Raw genomic sequence first — 23,618 nt, 5'->3', positions numbered from 1 at the left:
ACCGAACTGCCAAGCCAGGTCCTCCCTGGACTGGAAACAACCATCCTTGGACCAGTTTTGGGGCATCACCCCTCATCAGCCACACTAGCTTGAATCCAGTGGCACAGTGATCCAGGGACCAACGTCTGGGCATAACCGGCACACTTAGGGCGAGAAAGCAAAAAACATACAGATGATGGACTGATTCCAGACACCCCCACTGGATATGTTGGCCTAGAGCATAGCTAGCTCACAGTACCACCATAAGCCTCCCTAACCATACTAGAGAGCTAAAGGTTTCTGGCAACCACTTAACATGACAACCCTAACCCCTCAGGGATCATGGTAACAGATCAGGACCTCTTGCTCAGTCACTCATGCTCTTTTGTTCTCAGAAAAATATACAGAGAATACACACTGGGACATTTTCAATACAATTATTGAACCAACATTATTCTTGCATGAAATACATGTGTTGTGATAATCAGTAGACAGAAGCAGATGAAAGTGATTTCAAGCACCAAAAGAGTAATAGCAGATCTAGTTCTACGCTAGTGCTAAAACAGTGTATATATGTAGGCAGATTAACAAGGCAATAATCAGACATACTCCTGCTATGCAAACTCTACTCTGTGTATGTCTAGAGTGTGTGCAGGTGTGAATCCAAGAATCCACCCAAGGGACGATCCAACCCCATTAAATGGCGGGAGAGAATGTATGACCCCGTCTTGGTCACAAACTGGACACCCCTCACGGAGATGTCAGACCGCTGCGTGGTGAAGTCTCAGCATGCAGGGACCTTCGGCTTAAGTTACTCCTTTGCTAATTCAATGAGATGCTGATTATTTATGATAAAAAGTATCCTTGCGATGTACGTATAGATTGTCAATGTTATGAATATGTGGAAAGCCTTGTCGCCCGTGGATGAAGATAGAATGGCATTTTTACATTCGTGTGTAAAGGCCTTGTACTTGGTGTTCGAGGCATTGTGATAATGTTATGCGAAGTCAGGTGTTTAAACAGAAGTATTTGCAGAGAAACAAATCTAACATTGTCACACACGCAAATATGAGCAAAAGGTCACAGCAGAAATATTATTGTGAAAAAGTGGACAATGTAAGAAATTAACAGCTTCGGTACATGGGCCTAACCCGGGCACATATCAGTTGATAATGCTATATCTTAAAATTATTCTCAGTTACTTCTTGGAAAACAATGAATTAGCGAAAATGTGCGTATCTATGATTTCGACTGTTTTGTTTGGCGGACAATGTAATATAATGAATGAGGAGTTTTCACAGTGCAGGGAAGCGTTTCTTACACTGCAGCTTGTTGTTTTTCACACCTTTGTGCTCAAACAAGTATGAAAAAAATACTTTTTAGCATCGTATCCTCAAATAGCAGTTTTCTGCTGGGACAGTTTATCAACCCGAAGAGCCCTATTCCAAAAGAGAAATTGCGTTTGTATGGAGACTTACATTGGACTTACCATCACACATTTTTGTAAATTTGCGTACCATTCCAGTAGTATTTCTGAAACTGACCAGCAGGTTTCAAAGCTTACTTTAAATGTCATGTGCTTTTTTCCGCCTTAGTCTTTTTCCTAATATGAAGTTGTAAACATAGTACAATTTAGCCTCCCCTGGGAAAAGCCATGACCAATGAGCAATTGCAAAAAAAATTTTATCGATTGGGAGACCCTTTTTCATCATGGAGAAACCTGTTCCCCTGCCATACCCGGGAGTGTTATGTTTCCCTTCCAATCATATATATGATTTACTCCAGCCCTATGCCTGGGCGAATATCTGGCCATATTCAGGCTAGGAAAGGGTTGGAGCAGTTTGTGAATGTCCACATACTGATGCTTGTGGTGAGTGATTCATATTTTTGAGTTTTCACATAATCAAAAGCAAATCCATGCCTCGTAATGCCCACTTCCTGTATAGGAGTTACTTTAAATAATTGTACCTAGTTGTGGTGTACACATACACAGAGGCAAATTATTTTACATCTGTGAAGTGCCCTTTAGAAAACACCTTACATCTGTAAATCCAATCATTTTCAGCGGTTTATTCAGACTTACTCTTGGACGTGGCTGTCAGTAGGGTTCTATATATGGTAGAATTGCTGAATCTTCACCTTTATAGCACCTTTGTCTGTCAGAATATTGGGATCAGAGGCCACACGAGCTTGTGCTGTCTCTCATATGGGGCATGATTTGTGTACTGTATGTGATCACCAATAAACCCTTCCCTGCTTTAAATGTCATTGCTCGTCATCAATCCTGTACTCACACTGAGCTCAGATTCTCGCCAGCCTGTTGCTCGTCTGTCTCCACAATGCCAGTTACTGCCTTGGTAACTGGCATCTGCTTCTGTTTTACATGCTCGCTTATCAGCACTCCATAGCATGCCGGACAGCCTGGAGGTATTTTGTGCCAGATTCTCAAAAAACTAATAGATCTGCACTTTTAGTAGTACTCCCATGAACTGGTGCAAATGTACACATTTATTGCACTTCACATACATTGGCAGCAGTACTCATGGGAATCTATGACAGTTGGCCTCTTCCAGACTAACTCCTGGCATTTTCATGTGTCACCTTCCTAATGCAGAACTGTTGGTATAGGACAATCCTCATTGGGAAAATGTGGACATTTTTTTCTATGCTGAGAAACCCCAGGCACTACACTTCCTCCAAAGTTTGAGATGCTAAACATATGTTTACAGCAAAAAATTGATTTGTGCCCGAGCTGACGGTAATATGGTATATTAGGTTGAATGCATTTTCAAAACAGCAAGTTCACCTTTTGTACACTTACCATCTTGTGTAGCTCAAATGTACTTATGATAGGCTTCGAATCCTCTTTTCATTGATGTCCCACTTAATTTATTTTTGGGGAGGATTTTACTTGAATTTTTGCAAATCTTTTTATCTTGGGATGCTTCTTTTTTATTAACTTGTATTAATTTCAATTCTATGGACTTTAAAAAATGGTGAGATTTGTAATGTTGGACTATAATTCCTAAACCAGCTTTTGTTTTCTAGGAAATAAAAAAAGGGGAATTTACATGTTTTTATTGTACTTCTTTTTAAATGTTTTTTACATTGTACTTTTTATGGTTCTGTTGAACCGAAATAAATTAAATAACACAGCGGCAGCCGGCATGGATCGGAGGTAGGGGGGCGGGAGGGGAGAGGATGCTGGAGGTAGGAGGGATGCAGGAGGGGGGAGGGAGCGGGGAAGCGGCTATAGAAATAAATGGAAAAAGAAAAACGTAGCTTTTTGCCGCTTCCTCGCCATGTCTCTCTCCTCCGTAGTCCTTCCCTCACTCGGCCACAGGAAGCACACCCAGACTCCTAGTCAGCCAATCACAACGCTGCCTTAGCAGCGTTGTGGTTGGTCTGAGCCCTGTGTTTCGGCACTCAGACGCTGGCTGGAGGCCTGGGCATGTTCTCCACATAGGCTGTAATGCAGCCTGCATGGAGAACACACGAAGTGTGCAAGACTGGTTTGGCCGGAGAGGGCAGTCCAAGCAGTCATTGCGCACTTTAGTAGGGTACTACCACTCTACCCGTGTCCCGCGCCCTCGCTAAAAACCTGTGTAAGGAAGAGGAGAAAATAAAATGATAATAACGCGATTTATTATCATTTTATTTTCTCTGTGTTTCACTGCAAAAAAGCAGTGGGGCGATGCTCCTCCGCCTTAGCGAAGGAGCCGTCACTGAAATATGGTGATTTGTGAATCCTGCCTTTTGTGTGTCAATTACGTTTGCAGAACTATGGGGCATATTAACAAGGAGCAGGGAAAATTAACGCTAAGGGCGCTTAGCGTTAATTTTTTTAACGCCCGATATCGCTGGATAATGTCGCCTGGTCATCGCGTTATTAACAACGCTAACCGCCTAGGCGATAAAAAATCCAGCGATAGCGGCATTTTGGGAGGTTATCACTGGTAATGCAGCGATAAAACTACAAGGATAGGGATATTTTTGTTGATAGCCCATGGTGGATTTAGCCATGTAATCCACCTCCGATTAGATTACATGGCTAAGTCTGAAAATTAGCAGACGTAAAAAAGCAGCATTAACCGTGGTTAGCGCTGCTTTTTTGGTCTCTAACAGGGTTAGCGTGAAGCTTGAGTCGCTTAGCGACATTTCTCCTATTATTTTGCTCTGGAACGCCCACTTTGCATCTCATTAGAGATGCAAAGGGAAGAGTAGTGAAAAAGAGTGCTAACATGCGATTTTGCATGTTAGCCCCCAGTTGTTGATAGCGCGATATTTTTATCTCTGCTTCTTTGGCTTTTAAAGCGGAGATAAAGCCCTTGTTAATATGCCCCTAGTTCTCTTGTTAGCTCATGTATTGCTAGGGTAGCCACAGTGCATGGGCGGTGACAAATAATATTTCTTCTAGGCTTGCCCATTACATAGAGCGCTATTCAGTCACGTTTCATTTCCATGGCTTAATGTCAGACAGCATTGCTCCTGCCATAGCGTTAGGCGTGCTGTAAAGGAATTTACATTACTTGTTAAAATGGAATCTTTAGATCAATAGTCATTGAAAGCTCCTGGGATCAGCGAGGGCCAGCGGTTTTCAGGAGTGCACGCTTCTCAGCCAAAGTGTGTGACTGAGAGGGCCTCTTGGCCCCGCAAGTATCCATTTTTCTCTTGCAACCATTTGTTCTTGAAATAATGTTTGCAGTGGGAAGGAAGTAACTGAAATCCATTCGCTATTGTTGGCGTTCAGTCAGCAATTAATGACAGCTTGTAGCAGTATAAAAAGCAGCCATAACTTACTTCCTTCGGCCTGCTTTGGGTTTTCCACTTGGCAGGGTCCTGTTCCCTTTCTAAAAGTTGTGCCACTAGGCGGCTGGTGACTTTTGAAAGTGGTGGGGCGTAAGACCAAATCGTGAATTGTCCATAGGTGTGTTCAGGGAGCTATCAGCCTGTGTTTTTTTTTTTTAAAGAAAATTTGTGTAATGGTGCATGTTCACATACAATTCATCCTACTTCACTTTTTCCAATCAAGTTCAATTCAAATACAAGGACTCACTGCCTTGTCAGTGCCTGCCTCCCCCAACGTCACACTCCACCTCAGGACTGGAAGGAAAGTGCGGATGAAAGCAGTATTTCATGCAAAGCTTTAAAATGGATGTTCTGGTCACAGCGTGCATATTTCCCACTGGCTTGAAACATGGGTGCGGACTTCAGTCAACCTCCTGTGGGGTTGACTCAGTGCTCACAGACATTACAGGCGTGGGAAGAGCTACAAAGACTCCGGGACCTCAAGGTCACATGCATCCCATGTAAGAACAACACAAACAAGCAGTAAGAATCAGCTGTCACTTGGAGACTGATTTTCAAGGGCCAGAGCTGCAGACTTTGGAGCTGGGGAACCAGGTCGGCTCAACATCCTGTGATTCTCGGCAAATCACTTAATCTCCCTGTGCCTACCAAAAATGAATGTGTCCTTGTGTAATGCAAATGGTGCTAATGTAAAGTGCTCAAATACCTTTGGGTCGAGTTTGCACTGTATAAAACAGCAAAAAAGTACTGAAAATGTTCTTTACTCAGATTAAAAACTCAGCCCATCAAGATCTACATGCTAGCTGGTGCAGAATGTAATAGAAGGCAAATGCTCAAAAGCAACATGAGTTTTCACACTGCAGGAATGTATGGGGCAAATGTTTTTCATGTGTCCTAAGTTGTCGTGGGGCTGGGGCCATCTATAGGTTGGCACGCCAAGCAAGGCTTCAGCCAGACATCTGGATCGGGCGTGGCCTGGGGTGATCGATCTAGCTCAGTAGTGGCTCATAGAGGGAGTGCTGCGGGGCGGTGGGGTGGGGTGGGGTTTGGGGCAGGGTGGGGGGGGGTAGTAAACTCCAGCTCACGGCCGACCAGAGTCATGTACATAAATAAATAAGTAAAGAAAACGAATTTCATTGCGCGTGCTGAAACGCCAAATGGCGATGCAGCGCGCGCAATGACATTCGTTTTATTCATTTATTAATTTACATTACTTTGGTCGGCCGTGAGCCGGAGTTTACTACCCCCTACCCTTCCCCACTGCCCCGCAGCACTCCCTCCACGAGCCGCTACTGATAATTTCTGGCTACAAAGCTGAGGAATGCGCTTGCTGCCCTATAGTCACCCTAATGCAGTTTTTGAATCATGTTTTTTATTTGATTTTCACAACACGGGTTGTTCAAACAACCACATTAGCAACGTGTACGACGACGGGTGTAATTTTTAAGACCATAGAGCTCTCCGTGCTGTCAGTGCACAGCGAGGAGGGAGCCAGCTCACCAGTGTTGGATTCTAGTGTTGGACTAGCCTGTCCGGCAGTCTAGCTCTGCCAGAATGGCCAGCTTGAAAGTGCCATACAATGGCATTTCTTAGCTGGCCTGTCTGGCAGTGTGAGAGTGCCTGTTTGGCCAGTCCAACAATTGTTGGAGGCCGAAGCCTACAGAAGAGACACAAATGTGAGCAGCGGGTGGAGTAACCTCCAAAACTATCTCACTATGACTGAAAAGTGTTACCAGCAATCAATTCGCACTCAGATCTCTTCTGCAGAAGAATGAACCTGCTGGGATTGAAACGTGACCTGTTCTGTAGACACCCCTTCTGACAGAGTTGCATTTACCCACTGAGTTTTCTGTTGAGCGTTCTTAACAGCAACCATCAGGCTACACGGATTCTTTGCCGCAGGAAACAACCCTCTGAGCTATCTCACAGAATTAGAGCCAAGGACCTGTAGCTATTGGAATAAATAATCTATGCAAGTTTGGAAATGCATCATGTACAAAGCACTGGCCCTGACGCGCCAAGCCTTTTACAATAAGGGCTTGTGCAGCTGAATGAAATAATTCAAGAATATAGCCCCGGAAGACCACTGCATTTTAGCAATGCTGGTCTAATTGTGGTTCCCCGCTACAGAAGGCATAGGAGGGCAGGTTCTTCTTTCACTGGTTTCACCCGGTATATAGAATCATCTGCCTGAAGAATCGAGGGCTATCATGGACAAAGTAAAATTTAAAAAGGAACTGAAAACCTTCTTATTTAGATAAATGAATAACAAGAGATCTGTGGTTCTCGCCACCTTCCCCGCTTTGAGTTACCTAATCAATGCCGGGACACTCTTGTCGAGTAGCGTGCGCTATAGAAGTTCTAATCATTCATTCATTTATTCATTCAACTTTGAGAGCGAAATCAGGAACATATCTTACAAAATCTGAGTGGAAGAACACTGTTGAGCAGATGAAGAAAAAAACTGAACGTGATCTCTTGCTGTTTCAAATGGAGCAAAGAAACACCACACACACCCTGGCAGAACCCACCTTCAAACAAAGGTTCAACGTTTGCTCGGTCTCAATAATCCCGCTTTTTCTAGGTCGTTAACATGAAACCAAAAGATGGTACCAATGTTATATATAACAAATAAAAGAATGTAAACGTGAAATCACTCTGAACACTGATGCTGGAATGTTCAGGTTGCTTTGCAAGTTTACAAAAAACTGCTTCAAAACCGTAGCAACTTAATTTACAGCCACCTCTTTAATATTTTTCGAGTGTTTGCCAGTGAACTGGAAGGACGCGTATGAGCGAGAGGGAAAAGACGAGACCCAAAGGCAGCGAAGCATTAAAAAGCATCAACGGACATATGGCCTGGTACTACCTATATCCCCTCCTCCCTTGTCCAGACCCACATAATATCAAGAACAAGAGTTTAGTTGGAAAAGGGGGTCGTAGATAACCCCCAGCCGTATTTATTAACAAAATTAAATCAAACAATGAATAGTTACAATTTTTTCAAAAAGTTATGCAGACAATCATATAATTGACATTTGATTACATTTGATATGTACAGATATCAGATGGCTATCCTTAGCATAACTCTAATACAAGTTACTCCTATCCGAATCTAAGCATAACATCATTCATAATCATAATGGCAATCATTTTCTGCGTATCCATGTTTGAGCCTACGCAAGGTCAATAACTGATGTCAGATCCTTATCAATTAAACCCCGCCCTCCCTCCTGAGTGTGCATGCGCAGAGGGCCTGTTCACCGTGAGGGTACTTCTCCCCCCAGTTACCCCCGTACGCTCTGTATACTATCTCCATCAGGGGCCCTTGCAGTTCTGCGCCCTTTACTTGCGTCATTGTGCACGTGCGGGGTGGCCAACCAGCCCAGGAAAAGCGTAACTCCCCCCTCCCCAGCACCCATACAGCCACAAAGGCTGTAACTGCCCCTGAAGTTCTAGGAGGGACGATTTGTCCCTCCCCCTTGGGCGACCCCATTCAAGTATGGCGCCGTCCCCTAAGGACCTTAAATTTACTGCTCACCAATCATGACCTTACCGCCTGACCACGGACTTGCACTAAAATACAACAATTTTTACCTTAAAAAGGGAAAAACAAGTTATTTACATATCACAACCTGAAACGAAAAAAGAAGACAATCGTACACTACACAACCTTTGCTTTAGGGGATGGTGGATGGGCAAATATTAAATTACGACCTCCTAGCGAGGTCGCACCAAAGGCTGGGGAGCGCGGAAGGCAAAGAGGAAGATTCCTCTGCTCCCGAGCCTTTTATGGCAACTACAAGCCCCCCCTGAGGGTGGGGCTGGCCACTTGCGTGACCCGGAAGTGATTACTTTCACTTACGGGTCACGACCCGGCCCGCCAATGAATGAGGAGGCGTGCCTGTCGCGTGACAGGCCCGCCCCCCCTGGTCGTCGGGGGCCAGCATGACCGCCATATTAGCGACGGGTCCGATGCCGGCCCCACCTTTCCTAGGTGCGCGCTACAGCGCCACACTACCTGCCCACTATATGCTTAGAAAATAAGTGACCAATGAAGCCAGCATGGAAAGGCAGTACGCGGTCCAAGTCTGCCTCGGCTCAGCCACGAGGGTCATGCCATGAATCTCGGCAGGGCCCAGACAAGGAAGCACAGGAGAGCAGTGAATCACCGCTGGAGTCGGTGTTGTGCCTCAGTATGCGGTACGTGCACAGAAGTCACAGAATCACCGAGCAGAGGCCTAATAGAGTGTCCTGGGCCAATTAAGGCAGTCTTCCCTTGCTGTTATGTTACAGCTTGAGAGCAGTGCCAGGATTGGTCTAGGCAGGTGAACTTAACACTCATTAAAAGTCCGGGAGGCTGATCTGTAATGCCTGGGCTCACTAATTGAGCAGATGTGGAGACGCGTTTAGTGTGCATGTCTGTTTCGTCTCGGAAAAGCAGCCACCCAACCCGACATGTGCACTTTGAAGTGATTGTCACGACCCTTTTGAGCTGCCCTGATGTGCTGTCAATCATATTTAAGCCTATCAAACACTAGTGGCAGGATACACACCATATATTATCTGTTTATTTCATTGTCCCTTCTGAAGTTTCTAACTGCTCACGGCATGCTAGCTTGCTCTGCACTCCGCCCCATTGCGCTGCAATATCAAAAGAACACGTGGGGATCACTTCTGGTTCCCATCAAGCTGCACACCTGGATTATTCACAAATGAGTCAAATAAATCACATTTCTGTGTATCTCTTCATTCCATCCACTTTTCTTCCATAAACTTTTCTCTTTTACTTAATGTTTCATCAATTTATTTTACTCATTCTTCAATTTATTCAATCCAGTTCCTCAGGAACACAGGGGTACGCCATGTTTCCGCATGTCACGATTTTATTAGTTTAAAAATACCCAATGCATTTCCGGGTGTACCCTTCATCAGGGGGGTCGTGACATATATACCGCTGCTTATGAGAGAAAACAATGTTATTCAATTCACGCCGGTTTCTGTTACGTTCCTCAATATTACTCAGATTTCTCATGGTGTGCTGACGCACCTCCATCCGAATCGGAAACATTGCGTACTCCTGTGTTCTTGAGGAATTGGATTGAATACGTTGAAGAATGAGTAAAATGAATTGATGAAACATTAAGTAAAAGGGAAAAGTTTACAACGATGTTACAACGCGTGGTAAAAACCACGCATACCATTACATCGCATGCGCTCTTAAAGTCCAAGTCGTTGTGAGGAAACTGAGGCTGTTTCCTCACAACAATGTGCACCAAGCAGGAAGGAGGAAGCAGGAACCGGGAGCAGAGACAGCGATGCTGGAGAGGAGAAAGGTAAGGGGGTTTGTGCTTGGGGTGGGGGTTACTTTTCTAGGGTTTAGGATAGTGTAAAAGTAGTGTTGTAATGTTTGTGTTGTGTGGGTTTTTTATAACGTTTTAGTGTGTTTTTTTGTAGTGTAGTTTAGTGTAGTTTTGTAGTGTTTGTCCAGTGTAGTGTATTAGGGTTTAGGGTATTGTAGTAGTGTTTAAGTGTTTATGTAGTGTAGTGTTTTAAGGTTTAGGTAGTGTTGTAGTGTTTGAGTAGTGTAGTATTTTAGGGGTTAGGGTAGTGTAGTGTTTTATGGTTTAGGGAAGTGTAGTAGTGTATGTGTTGTGTAGTGATTTAGGGTTTAGGGTAGTGTTGTAGAGTTTGTGTAGTGTAGTGTTTTAGGGTTTGCGGTAGTGTAGTAGTGTTTGTGTAGTGTAGTGTTTTAGGGTTTAGGGTAGTGTTGTAGTGTTTGTGTAGTTTAGTGTTTTAGGGGTTAGTGTAGTGTTTTAGGGTTTGGGGTAGTTTAGTAGTGTTTGAGTAGTGTAGTGTTTTAGGGTTTAGGGTAGTGTTGCAGTTTTGTGTAGTGTAGTGTTTTTGAGTTTAGGGTAGTGTAGTGTTTTAGGGTTTAGGGTAGTGTAGTAGTGTTTGTGTAGAGTAGTGTTTTAGGGTTTAGGGTAGTGTAGAAGTGTTGGTGTAGTGTAGTGTTTTAGGGTTTAGGGTAGTGTAGTGTTTTAGGGTTTAGTGTAGTGTAGTAGTGTTTTTGTAGTGTTTTAGGGTTTAGGATACTGTTGTAGAGTTTTAGAAGTGTAGTGTTTTAGGGTAGTGTTGTAGTGTTTGAGTAGTGTAGTGTTTTAGGGTTTAGGGTAGTGTTGTAGTGTTTGAGTAGTGTAGTGTTTTAGGGTTTAGGGTAGTGTTGTAGTGTTTGAGTAGTGTTGTGTTTTAGGGTTGAAGGTAGTGCGGTAGTGTTTGTGTAGTGTAGTGTTTTAGGGTTTAGGGTAGTGTTGTAGTCTTTGTGTAGTGTAGTGTTTTAGGGTAGTGTCGGGGGAGTCGTGCAGGATAGTGTAGTGTTATTGTAGGGAGATTACTGGGGGTCGGGTGAGGGTTGTGCAGGGGTAGGGTAGAGTCACTTACCTTGCAAACTTTAACCACAAGTATAGCTTTACCACGCATGCCTTTGAGTTGTAATGGCATGCGTGGTAAAAGCATAGTCGTGGTAAAAATGTGCGTTGTAATAGCATATCGTTGTCATTGAAATCGCATAGTAATACCCGCGTTGTAATGGCATGCGTGGTATTAGTGTGCAATGTAATGACATACATTCACCTGATTTAGTTGTGAAACACACTGGCTCTGAGAGCAGAGGTACTGACTCAGCCTGAACCCTGCGGGGGTCTGTGATGGTCTCTGCTCCTGCAGTAGTGTACAGGTGTGTGTCTTCAGACTGAAGAGTTGGGTGAATGATTAGTAGCAACTGGATTATGCGAGCAGATGCAAAGCAAACTGTTGCCCAATGAGTGTACGTTTGGGGTGAAATGGAAACAGACATAATCCTCTGTCGTAGGGATCGCATATATTGATCAAACATGAGTTGACCAAATTTCAACAGCATTGCTTGAAACCATGGTATGTGTTCCAGTACTTAAAGGCTTCGATTTGAAACAACAATGCTCAATAAAGCCATCTGATTGGTTAGCACTTGGAATGGTGAGTGCTCCACTGAAGACAATGGAGTGGTTTAGGGCCAAATACTGTTTGATTAGCCTTCTGCTTTAACACTCCAATGTTCGTCTTTCTGTTTCTCACTTTAAGTATAGTATATTTTACCCCAGGTGGTGGAATATTCGATTAGCTTTAAAGTTCTTCTACCTCGGGCTATACTGGCTGTTAAAGGCCCTCTGCGTTGTTATAGACCGAGCCGCACTCAGTTCAGGGCCTTTACCACCCGGTGTAGCCCTCGGCAGCAGGCAATACGCTATATTATTGGCTTCCTCTTCTCTGGCAAGGTTGATATATTTTTTTCTCCTTAAGGTAAAGCCTGAGCTGACGTCATTCTCTTTGAATTCGTTTATGGGCACGAGCATGCAATCCTGCACACATGGGTCTAGTGTTGCACTAATGAAAGATTTCCATTTGTGATGCCTCGTTGCATCGGGTAATAGCGCGTGTGCTCTCATGTCCCTGTAGTATTGTGTGAACACGGAGTTAATTGTGTGAACACGGAGTTAATTGTGTGAACACGGAGTTAAATGTGTTCTGCCCATAAGAGTTGGGCTGCAGGAGAAGGTGTTTGACTGCACTGGTTCACAGATGTTTTCCTAGAAACCGCCAAGACAACCTTTACTGTTTGGAATGCCCCCCATAGCAGCACGAGCAGCACCCTCAGCCAGAATCAATTTCCAAAGGTATATATTCCCGTGTGTATGCTCATCTCGAGCGCATTGCAGTTACAAGTACTGTTGTGCACGTACGTTTTATCAGCATGGTGTGTATTTTCAATGGTGATGGTAGAATACAAATTATGAGCCATAACTGGCCGAATCAATTCAAAATTCACCCAAACACGAACAGTAGCTACTACAATCCATCTCAACCAACATCGAAAATAATGGCAATCAACAGTGACATCACACAGGTATATATTATTTCAAGTACAATTACAACTTTTGTGCCTGAGCCCTATTTACAACATCACTGAGAAACACGCCCCACCCATTAGAATGTAGCACCCATGAAAACAGTGTCACACACCAGGAGCACTCACGTCAAAAACATGCACGCTGCTGTCTCTCAACGTTACTTCCCAATACTGCCCCAATATAAAATGATACTGATCAAAGATGAACAGGCTGCACCGCATCAACAGGAAATGGCAGCGTGCCACAGGAGTAGGAGCAGGCCATGGGATTACTAGGCCAGGACAAATCTCCACAAAAAAATTGGTGAGCACCGATTGGTTAGGGCCACGGTGTAATTTGGCTCTTCAGGTGGGCAGGTCAGTTTAGGCGTGTCTCCGCTGCCTGCCCTTGGATCGCCCATAAATTGACCCTCTATGTTGGCATATTTCATTATGCAAATAAACCTGCAGCAATGTTTCTCCACAAACAAGGTGTCTGGTGTGTTTTATTTCATCAGGAGATTGCTGTATTTGTCGTGGGAGTGTATTGCTGATATTGGCACTATGGCAGGTTGCCACAGGAGTGGGATTACAAGGCCAGGATAAATCCCCACAACAAGGCAGAGGCCTCTGTAGTTATCATGCATCATGTAAACCAAGGCACCACAGGATTTATTTACAGTTCAGGACTGGATCCCCAAACCCTAACCATCTGTAGACCGTCTCAATATGGACGCCATCATTGCCATCATGGGTGACATTGATGATAACCAAAACCTGCAGATTGGGTTGGAAATTCCACTACTGATCAAGGTGTGGGCGGGAGTCACTTTCTGTGCCACAACCGTAATGCCACACACAGTGCCATTGGTGCCTGCGTAGGCACAGCCCACCTTTATTTAAAACCTAAATTCAAGCTAAAGATGCAGGGTTATAATAGCATAATTACCCAGTGCTAGAAGTGCTCCTTCGATATACCTCTTACATGCTGAACTACTGGTTAAATACAGAAAACTGGTGTGTTTTTACGCAATTGTTTAACAAAAAAGCAACCCTTAATACTTTAAAATAGTCAGAGATGCATTTTACTACGTCTTACTAAAAAATCTTCACATTCACTTATACATTCCAACAGTTGATACGTGTCTTGTGGATTGAATGGATTTGTTTCTAAGGCTAAGTCAAAGTATTCAGGTAAAGAAATTAATGATGTAAGAAGAGGTTTTGCTAACTGAATGAGTTCCACTTTTTTAAGTCGGTTCATACATAAAAGACAAAAATGTAAACATAGAAGTATTTTCTATACAATACACCTAAACCAATATTTAATCGAAAAATGTCCATAAATGATTACTAAAACAAAGATATTACAATGAAGATGTAGCACACCATATTTACAGATGCTAGTGACTCTATGTTTCATAAGTAATGGGGTTAATACCTGTTGATCTGGATGGGGGATTGATTTAAGTCTAAAAGAAACTTGTTTTTATATTCCTTGTAGTATTACGCTTTTATATTAGAGGTTAGAGAAAACCTTTTATGATTGGCCACATTGGATTACATTTGGGTCTCGATTGCCCATTTCCATATAATCCAAAAATGTGTAGTAACCCCATCTGTGGCAAGCGATCACGCTGTCATTTCCTGTGAAATCCCGTTTCCACAGTGCCTTCGCCCAAAAATCAATCTGATTGGTAATAAAAACAATTTAGAACCAGTAAAAAAACGTAAGGTGGCGACAGAACATCAAGTAAAAATTGATGAAGAGGTGGAACACCTCTTGGATAAATTAACCCAAGAATATGGTGAATCATCGACCACAAAATCTTGGGAATCACTACTGGAAGAATTGAAACTAACCACTGGGAGAAAGCCAGAAATAAATAAATGACCCCCAAAAGTCCATCGTCTTACAGAACAAAAACAAATAATAGCGATAATAAAAAGCGAACTAAATAACATTATGCGCAGAACCACCAGCGATAGAACTGAATACAGATCATTACTGGCAATTGTCTCAGCTATCCGGCGGGACTACAGGAGAGCAAGATTCATCTACAAGAAAATGATGGAAGAGAAACGCTGGGAAAATGCACATGAAATTATAAAATCGAGAGATCAAAAGCATTTTAGGATCAGGATGAATAAGTGTTTCAGGCAAAATTAGCCACCAACAGCAATAAATATTTCGCCCACAGATTGGGAAAATGTCATACAAGCACTCTATGTGGAGCCACCCAGTGATGAAGGCAAAAGATATAATAAACGGGACAGCAACAACGAATTGAGGAATATGGAGTCGCAAAAAAGAACTAATGAATCTATTAAAGTAACACTTTACCAAGTGATGGGCTTCATTAAAAAAAATGTGATCTGGAGGGATGCCTGGACCAAACGGCATCCCGTCTATGGTGTTCAAAGGAATGGCAGAAAAATGGGCATCAATTATGGCACCTTTATTTTGGGAATATAGAATGGGAGGAAGTATTCCTGAGTCATGGAGGGGTTCCCTCCTAATCGCAATATATAGAAAGGCTCTCAATCTAATCCTGAAAACTATTGGATGATCGTGCTCTTAGACATAGAGGGGAAGTGCTATGCCAGAATACTATTCTAGGAACTGACGGCCTGGGTAGAAGAACCCAAACTGATCCCATACACCCAAACATATATTTTCAAAAGGGTTGCCACATTGAAGAGAATTTGGTCTGCATGGCCCCTTTGATCGAGGCCACACTAGCAAAAAGAGGGAGGGCGTTGTACCTACCATACAACGATTTTCAAACAGCATTCAATAGTGTGGCCCGTCCGAGATTGTAGAAAAAGCAAAAGAACTGGGGCATTGACCAAACCCTAATAAAAGCACTTATTACATTGTATTCAGAAACTTGGGCAATGACAAGAGTTTCCTCTGGATGGTCTACGACCACCAAAATAAAAACTAACAAGGGCCTATAGCAAGGATGCATACTGGCCCGATGCTTTTTAATCGGTACTTGGCAGATTTACCAGAATGCTTGGCAGAAGCCCGAGCTTTCCCCCCTAAACTTGCCGGTTCCAAAATTCAATCAATGCAATACGCAGATGATACAATATTGCTCGACCAAACCCCGGTGGGGCTTCAGCGGCACCTCACTGCATTGACATTATACTGTAAAGCAAACAGTCTGAAAATAAATACAGCAAAATCAAAGGCGATGATCGTCAATAGACAGATAACAAGGAAAGGCTTTTAGTATATCGATGGAAAAACCATTGGGATAGTGCCTGCATATAAGTAACTGGGAGTCTGGATTGACCCTAAAGGAAGACAGGCCATGCATATCACTGCAATGCAAAGGACGGCACACTCGCTAGAGGGGGCCTCTTGCAGAGTAAGGAAATCCATGATTACACCAGATCTAGCTCCCCCAATTCGAGTAATGGGGGCAACATTTTTACCATCATTGGCCTATGGTGCAATAACCTTTAAAGATAAAGGTGCCGATTAGGATCCTGGAAAAACCCGGTACGAACCGTCGGACGGAGGCTTTTCTCCGTCCGACTCGTACCCGGTTGTAAAACTTCACAAACATGCAAGTACAATTCGCACGGAAACACCATTTCCGTACGAGTCGTACAAAACACCGACCGACGAAAATATACATACGAATGTGATCCGGGAATGCTTCGACGTGACGTCGGGACGCATTCAGGCAGCGTTTCACGACCCAGGAAGTACGAATCGAACCGACAGCAGTCCGGACGGCAATATTTTTACGGCACCCAAAAAGTGCCGGAAAAGCGAAGTACGCCGCGAAACGAGCAGATTAGGGGGCCCGGTACGCGCCGTACCACCCCCCAGACCCCGTGAGTACGTGCCGTACCCCCCCCAGCCCCCGTGAGTACGCGCCGTACCCCCCCAGACCCCGTGAGTACGCGCTGAACCCCCGTGTATGTACACCCGTGTACGTACGTGTCGTACCCCCACCCGTGTATGTACACCCGTGTACGTACGAGTCGTACCCCCACCCGTGTACGTACGTGTCGTACCCCCACCCGTGTATGTACACCCGTGTACGTACGAGTCGAACCTCCACCCGTGTATGTACACCCGTGTACGTACGAGTCGTACCCCCACCCGTGTATGTACGGTGCGTACCCCCAGCGCTACGCGCTGGGGGTACGCACCGTACATACACGGGTGGGGGTACGACTCGTACGTACACGGGTGTACATACACGGGTGGGGGTTCGACTCGTACGTACACGGGTGTACATACATGGGTGGGGGTACGACTCATACGTACACGGGTGTACATACACGGGTGGGGGTACGACTCGTACATACATGGGTGTACATACACGGGGGGTTCGGCGCCTACTGACGGGGTCTGGGGGGTACGGCACGGACTCACGGGGGCTGGGGGGGTGTTCGGCGCGTATGTGGGCACATGTCTCCATGGTTGCTATGGGAGTTCGGTGCGGACGGTGTTTTTTCCATACGGTTGTAACATCGGACGCACGGGATGGATCGTACTTGCGCGGTCGGACTTCACTTTTCACATTTGTACGGTAAATCGTCCGGGGACTTGTCGGACACATTTTCCGACCCGAGGACGTGTGGGGAATTATTCCCAATGCGATTCGTATGGACTTTTTCCCATGCGAATCGTACTTGGCAGTTTGTACGGCACTTGTACGATTCGTACGGTAAAAAGACCGGATACGAGTCGTACGGGGAAATTTTTTACAGGATCGTAATCGGCACCAAAATGTCGACATGGTTGGACAGAGCTCAGTCAGCTTGCTACCGCAGAGTATTTTTGTTACCTACTTCTACCTTCCACACTCAAACCGGTAAGGAATTTAACTTGACATCTCAAAAGTTGCTATTAAAAGCCAGGTTTATAGCCGACTGTTTGAAGGCCAAACAAGCCTGGGATCATACGTTAAAGAGTTACATTTGGTCAATGATAAACAACCCAGGATCAAATTGGCACGAATTTTTAACACACTGCATAGAAGCACTGGAAGCTTATGAAATATGACCTGCATCTATACCCACAGTTGTGGCAGCAAAACTACTAACTAAACAAGCAAAATTAATATCAGCTGATTGTGATGTGCTAGCCAAGAAAAATCTGAGCCATGGTAGTTGGGCATCAAAACTTTATAACAGCGGGGGCTTGCCATACTACCTGTCATCTCCTTTACAGCCAAAATTGAAGCGCCAATTAATGAGACTACGGTTCGGATTAATCCCACTGCTGGCATACACGTATGACCAAAGGTATAAGGAAGATATAGCTACACAGTGCAGACTTTACGGGTAAAATGGGGAAACACTAATTAATGTACTGTGCATTTGTGAGAAATTACGTACTTTGAGAATTTATTCGCTTTGCTCTATCTAGCGTATTTTAAATGTATGGACGTGTCGAGAGGCTCTAGTAGAGTGTATAAAAGGCGACTCAATGCAACTGGCCGCTCGTTTTATGAAATTCATGATAACTGCAAAATCTATGATGGACTCCGATAACTGTATTGAATTATAATCACCCAGCGTACGCGTCCAGTTATCTGTTTTACTTTTTTCTCCTTTTAATGCCGATATAATGGTAAACTAATTTCTAATTTTAAGAGCAACAGGATTATAAATTGATATAAACTTTTATACAATTTTGGGAAAGTATGTGTTCTGCTTTTAAGTAATGAATTGCAATGATTTTAAGTTATTGTGCAATACAATTTACCTAACTACCTACATTTTATGATAAATACAGAAAACAAAAACATCAAACTAAATTAAAGGTTAAGGTTAGGGTGGTTAGCTGGCCCTTCTTACACTTTGTAACAATTGATTAACCATAGCATTGCAACCAAAAATACAACAAATTCACATTTGTAATTTTACAGTAAATTGGCTAACTGTATTTCCACAATATTCACAGCAAGTTGGGTCTAGGATTTCATAGCTTTGCCACTGTTATTTCTATTAAATTGATGTTTGTAACAACTAACCACTAAAAAAGGAACATAGATTTATTTACTTAAAGCCAGGTGTGCAAGACAGGAGCAAAACATATATTTGATTATTTCCACTTAATAACTGCCCAAGCAACACTGACAATTAATCAAAGATTCTATATGACTGGCATCTTCAAATTTGAAACTGGAGTATAAAAAGATTACACAAAATCTTTTTTTTAATGCTAAAGTTATGTTGGAATCCACATAAGGGTGCCATGTCATATCGTAGATTTTAACCATCTATATAGTGTACGTCATTTGTTCACCTTTTTCATAACTTTGAAAAGAGGTTTCATTAACAGTTTTATTTAAAAACCTTTTCCCTTCCACTCTCTTAAAGGTATAGCATTTATCCCATGTAATAAGGTGTTAATAATTTACTCTCTTTTATATAGATATAGATATAGAAAGGGGCCTTTAATGTTGAACCTGCTATTAGTCCTTATAGCCGCACTAATAAATATCTTAGGAAATCCGGAAGCAGCGTAATTGTACAACTTCAAATGAGATTATAAATGTTTACCTGCCACTGTAGAGTCATTGAGGGACTACTTTTGTGCATAATCAGCACCAAGGAGTGGAGAGACCTGCACTGACAACAGATTCACATTAGAACTTATACTCGGTGTGTTCAATTTTTATTCAGTTGTCCAATATGAGATAGCCGAACCATAGTGAGAAATTTTAATTTATATGAAGCCAGTGCTTTGCCCATGGCACTGCTTTCAAAGTTGTTGAGATCCTTTCCTAAAAGTTGTTGTTTAATAGCTGTAAAATAATGGTTCCAATTAAGATTATAATAATTCAATACACCCAGATGCAGGTATTTCACAAATGGTTGGACTTTACTTTTATTGATAAACCATCTGTGTTTAGCTGAAAACCAGACAAATGGTTTTTAATGTAGTGATCAGTGAATTTCTTCTAATTAACTCTTGTATTTTGGTCAGGGAATTTCTACCAGCTCTGGGCAAAAAATACCAGACGTTTTAAATTTATTAGGCCTCTTGCTGTTTAAAAGTTATAAAGCAGACGGGCTAAGATGCAACCTTGTTTTAGCCCTTCTGCTGTTCGTAGGTTTGTCCAAAAGTGTAGTTGTTTGTGCATTTCACTCTTACACATGCTTGATTGTGCAGTTTGACAATAATATACAAAAGAGTTTTATCAGTGCACTAATGCCTTAGTTAAAAACCACATACAAACCCTGTTTACGGTTTTAATTGCCAAGCTGTAGTCTATAACACAGAAAAAAGAGGCATTTTCCAATATTCTGCAATTTGCATCTGCTTGGCTTAGGATTTTGATGTTATCTAAAGTAGAGCAGGACTTCCCAAATCAGGTCCCAGTGAATGTAATCAGATGCTTATTGTAGGCCCTTATTTCCAATTTTTGAAGTAGTACTTTCATGAAGACCGTCCCATCAGGCTTTAATGACGCTATCAAATGATAGCAGCCAGGAAGATTTAGAGCACTTCATTTGTAAATTGATTGTGGGACCAATCCTTACCATAATGCAAGAATGACTCCATAGTTAAAAACATTGACATACTGTGTTTCAAAATTGTGGCCCACTTTTCCGGGTCTCAATTCAAAATATCAATTGGAATTTTTAGTCTGTCCCAATGCTCACAATGATCTAGAACTCCTAATCATTGCCGGAACTTCATTTGACTGTATAATATCATTTATTGAAGCCCATAAAAGATTGGTAAAAAGAAAATGTGATAGTCAAGTGGGGCTTTCCAAGACCCTGCTCTGTAATCTACCAATGACCGAAAGTTGAGAGAGTCATTTGATCTTCATATTTCAAAAACGATGGGCCACAGTTGTTTCTGAATATGTTTGATGTCACAGGTTTAGCGTTTATGCTCTTTTTTTATTATTGAAGAACAGTAATACTTTTCCCTAATTATCGTGGTAATCTAACCAATGAATCTCATGTTGTAATTGAGCGGCCGTGTAAAAGAAATACAGACATGACTGCCGTATATTTCATTTTGGGAGATTTTTAAAATAGTTTGTGTTGCCAGAAATGAGTCTAAAGTACAGAAAACTACTGGCATAATTTTCCTCCAATGAGTCACAAAATTAACATTAACTTCGGTGCTTATTATATTATATCATCATATATTTCCTTAGTCCCTCATGGGCAGGATTGCTATCACAAAGATGATCATCCTGCCTAGATGCCTTTATGCGTTACAGCACTGATTATATAAAATCTCTAGTAGTTACTTCAGAGTATTAAATAGATTATTAATTGATCTACTGTGGGGCACCAAACTTAAATGTATCAGCCTGATAAAACTACAGAGAACGTGGTGAAAGGGGGATTGGAGGTACCATGTCTGTATTTCTATTACATGGCCGCTCAATTACAACATGAGATTCATTGGTTAGATTACCACGATAATTAGGGAAAAAGATTCCTGCCTGGGATGCACGGGGGAAATATTTCCCAGCGCTTCTGATGCTTGGTGGGGGGTCCCCAGGGGTTGCCCTTACATAATTTGACATGTAGCAGAAGTGTGGGAGAACACAATACAGAAAGTGGTGAAGCACGCGCCTTATGCTCCGGATAGGCCCTTGTGAGTAGTACTGCCCTTCTGTAAAATAGTTTGCCGACCCCCCCCCCCCCCAGGTCCTTCTTATAATTTACGAAATCTACCCTAACTGGCTTAGATTGGCTTAGATTGGAGTGGGAATAGTAAATGAGACATCTTTAGTGTCCAAAACCTACCTCTGAATGACTAAGATTGGAGTGGGAATAGTTCACTTTCCAGCATAGTTTTTCGCTAACCATGTAGGTTTCAAGGTGCTGTATTCTTGGCTCAGATGCAGCTCTTTGGGCTGATAACATCTTTGGGCTCTGTTGTTCTTCAGGTACCTTGGGTCTCCTGGTGACTGCTGTGTCTGGGTTTCTTGGGCCCGCATTTCTCTGCTAACTCTGTGGGGGTTCATGCTCCCGGATTCTAGGTCTCCTGTTTCCGGTTGCTCCTGCTTTTGTCTCAGACCTGAGCTGTTGTCCTTTTTATTAGCGGAGGCATCTGCGGTTTCTGATGATCATTGCTTTTCCCGGTTGGGGGTTCCCTTCCCAGACTTTCCTCTCACTTTCTGAGGTGCTCTTTCTTCAGCCATGTCAGAAGTGATATCCCTTCCTGGACCACTTTGTCTTCCCCCTTGATGCGGAGGTTCATCAGGTTGGTCTGTTGCTGGCTGGAATAATCTGTTGGGTGTTGGCATTCCTTGGCCAGCCCTGCGGTTGTATGCATTTCCTCCTTTGCCTCTCCTTCCTGGGTTCCTGATTTGTCTGCTGGGAGACACTTGGGTGCTGCTGGTGATCCTGGTTGGCCTCGTCATGCTTGCTCTCCAGGTTTCGGGCTCATGGTGGTCTGGGTGCCCTGGTTGTTTTGGCTTCCCTCTCCTCTGCGGTCTCTCCTTCATTTCTGTCTGGGGATTGAGGGGAGGGGGTTGCCATGCACGGGGCTTCCTCTGCATTTAGCAGTGGTTCTCCTTCTGTCTCATGTTTTCCCTCTACTGTCCTTTGGGCGTCATTGAAGTAATTTTTGGCATTGGCGGGGGGTTCTTTGGGGGTTTCCCCAGTTATGTACTCTAACATTTGTCTTGTTGTTCGGTGGGACAGTTTTGTGGCCCATTGGAGTTGTCTTGTTTGCGGGCCCAGGGATCTGCCTTTGTGGTTTTTGGTTCCCCGCAGGGGTCCCTAGCTAAGGTGAAGGGCTGGGGGGCAAGATTGCTGTGGGGATTTCAACTGCTTACCTCTTGTTGTTGCCTTTGTTTGCTTTCCTGGACATGGCCTCTGGTGTTTGGGGCTCTGGTTTCTGCCCTTTGGGGTTAGTGACACTGGGGGAAATTTTCTTTTTTCTTGTTGTGTTTGCATTTGGTGGCCTTCACCTCAGGACTTGTGGCATGATGGTTGGGTTTTTCTGATGCTCTGAAACCTTGTGTTTTTTGCCACTGAAGTCCTTTTTCCTTCTTCCTTTCTTCTCCTGGGGGCTTTTCTGTTCTTTGTCCCTGAGTGTGTTTCAGCCTGGTGGCCTGGTGGCAGCCTTGGTGGCTGCTTTTGGGTCCAGCAGTGCGTTTCGAGGGTCCTTATTGAACGTGTAAGGACTTGTTGTTTTCTTTTGGTTAGCACATCTTCCTTCATGAGGCCTAAATCTGAGTTATTTCTTTTTTGAGTTTCCTCCTCGGGGTGTAGGTTTCGTCCTTGTCCATTGGACGTTCGTTCTTGCATTGGTTGACTTATTATTTCTCTGGGTCTCCTTCGGTGTTCTTGGGCGCTCTGTTCGGGCTGTGGCGGCTTCTTGAGCTGCTTTTCTTTGGGTATCCTTTTGGGCCCTTTGCCAGGTGGCTGTCTGGGGGTCTCCTCTTCTTCCTGTGTTTGGCATTGTTGTCGTCTGCATGGGTTGGGTGCTGCTCCCATTTTTTGGGTTTGGGTTTGCAGGCTGCATGCTCCTACGTTGTGGTTTGGCCTTTGTGATACATCACCTTCAGGTGCTGCTGAAGGGTTCTGTATGCTTTTTGGGTTTTTGTTCTATATGAATGCCGGGTTGGTGGCTTGGGTATTCTTATTAGTAATGAATGGGATGAGGACAGCTGGGACCTGGAGGAAATGCCCTATTACTTACCGGTAATCTTCATTACTCCTGGTCCTCGTCCCAATCTTTGCACCCCTTCCTCCCTCCAGGCCAGCCAGTCTTCATATGTGGGGCTTGGTAGTTTAGAAGGAATGCTGGGTAAGTATGGTTAAGTATTCCTGGTGGGAGAGGGTGGGGTAGGGGTTCCAGCATTCTTTTTGTTCTTTATGTTCTGTCTGCGCGATAGATATATCTCACTATTAATGAATGGGACAAGGAAAACAGGACCAGGAGTAA

General features: G+C 43.5%; 1 protein-coding gene across 4 annotated transcripts in view; it reads left to right on the top strand.

The window, feature by feature from the left end:
* Positions 1 to 23,618, top strand: part of LOC146785528 (glypican-5-like) — a 1,360,250-nt gene that overhangs the window by 362,593 nt on the left and 974,039 nt on the right. The window lies entirely within an intron of this gene.

This window comes from Triturus cristatus, chromosome 11 (assembly GCF_964204655.1).
Source record: "Triturus cristatus chromosome 11, aTriCri1.1, whole genome shotgun sequence".
In the NCBI taxonomy this organism is placed as follows: Eukaryota; Metazoa; Chordata; class Amphibia; order Caudata; family Salamandridae; genus Triturus; species Triturus cristatus.
Note: the sequence above shows the minus strand (reverse complement) of the source record. Positions and strands in the feature narration are given on the sequence as shown.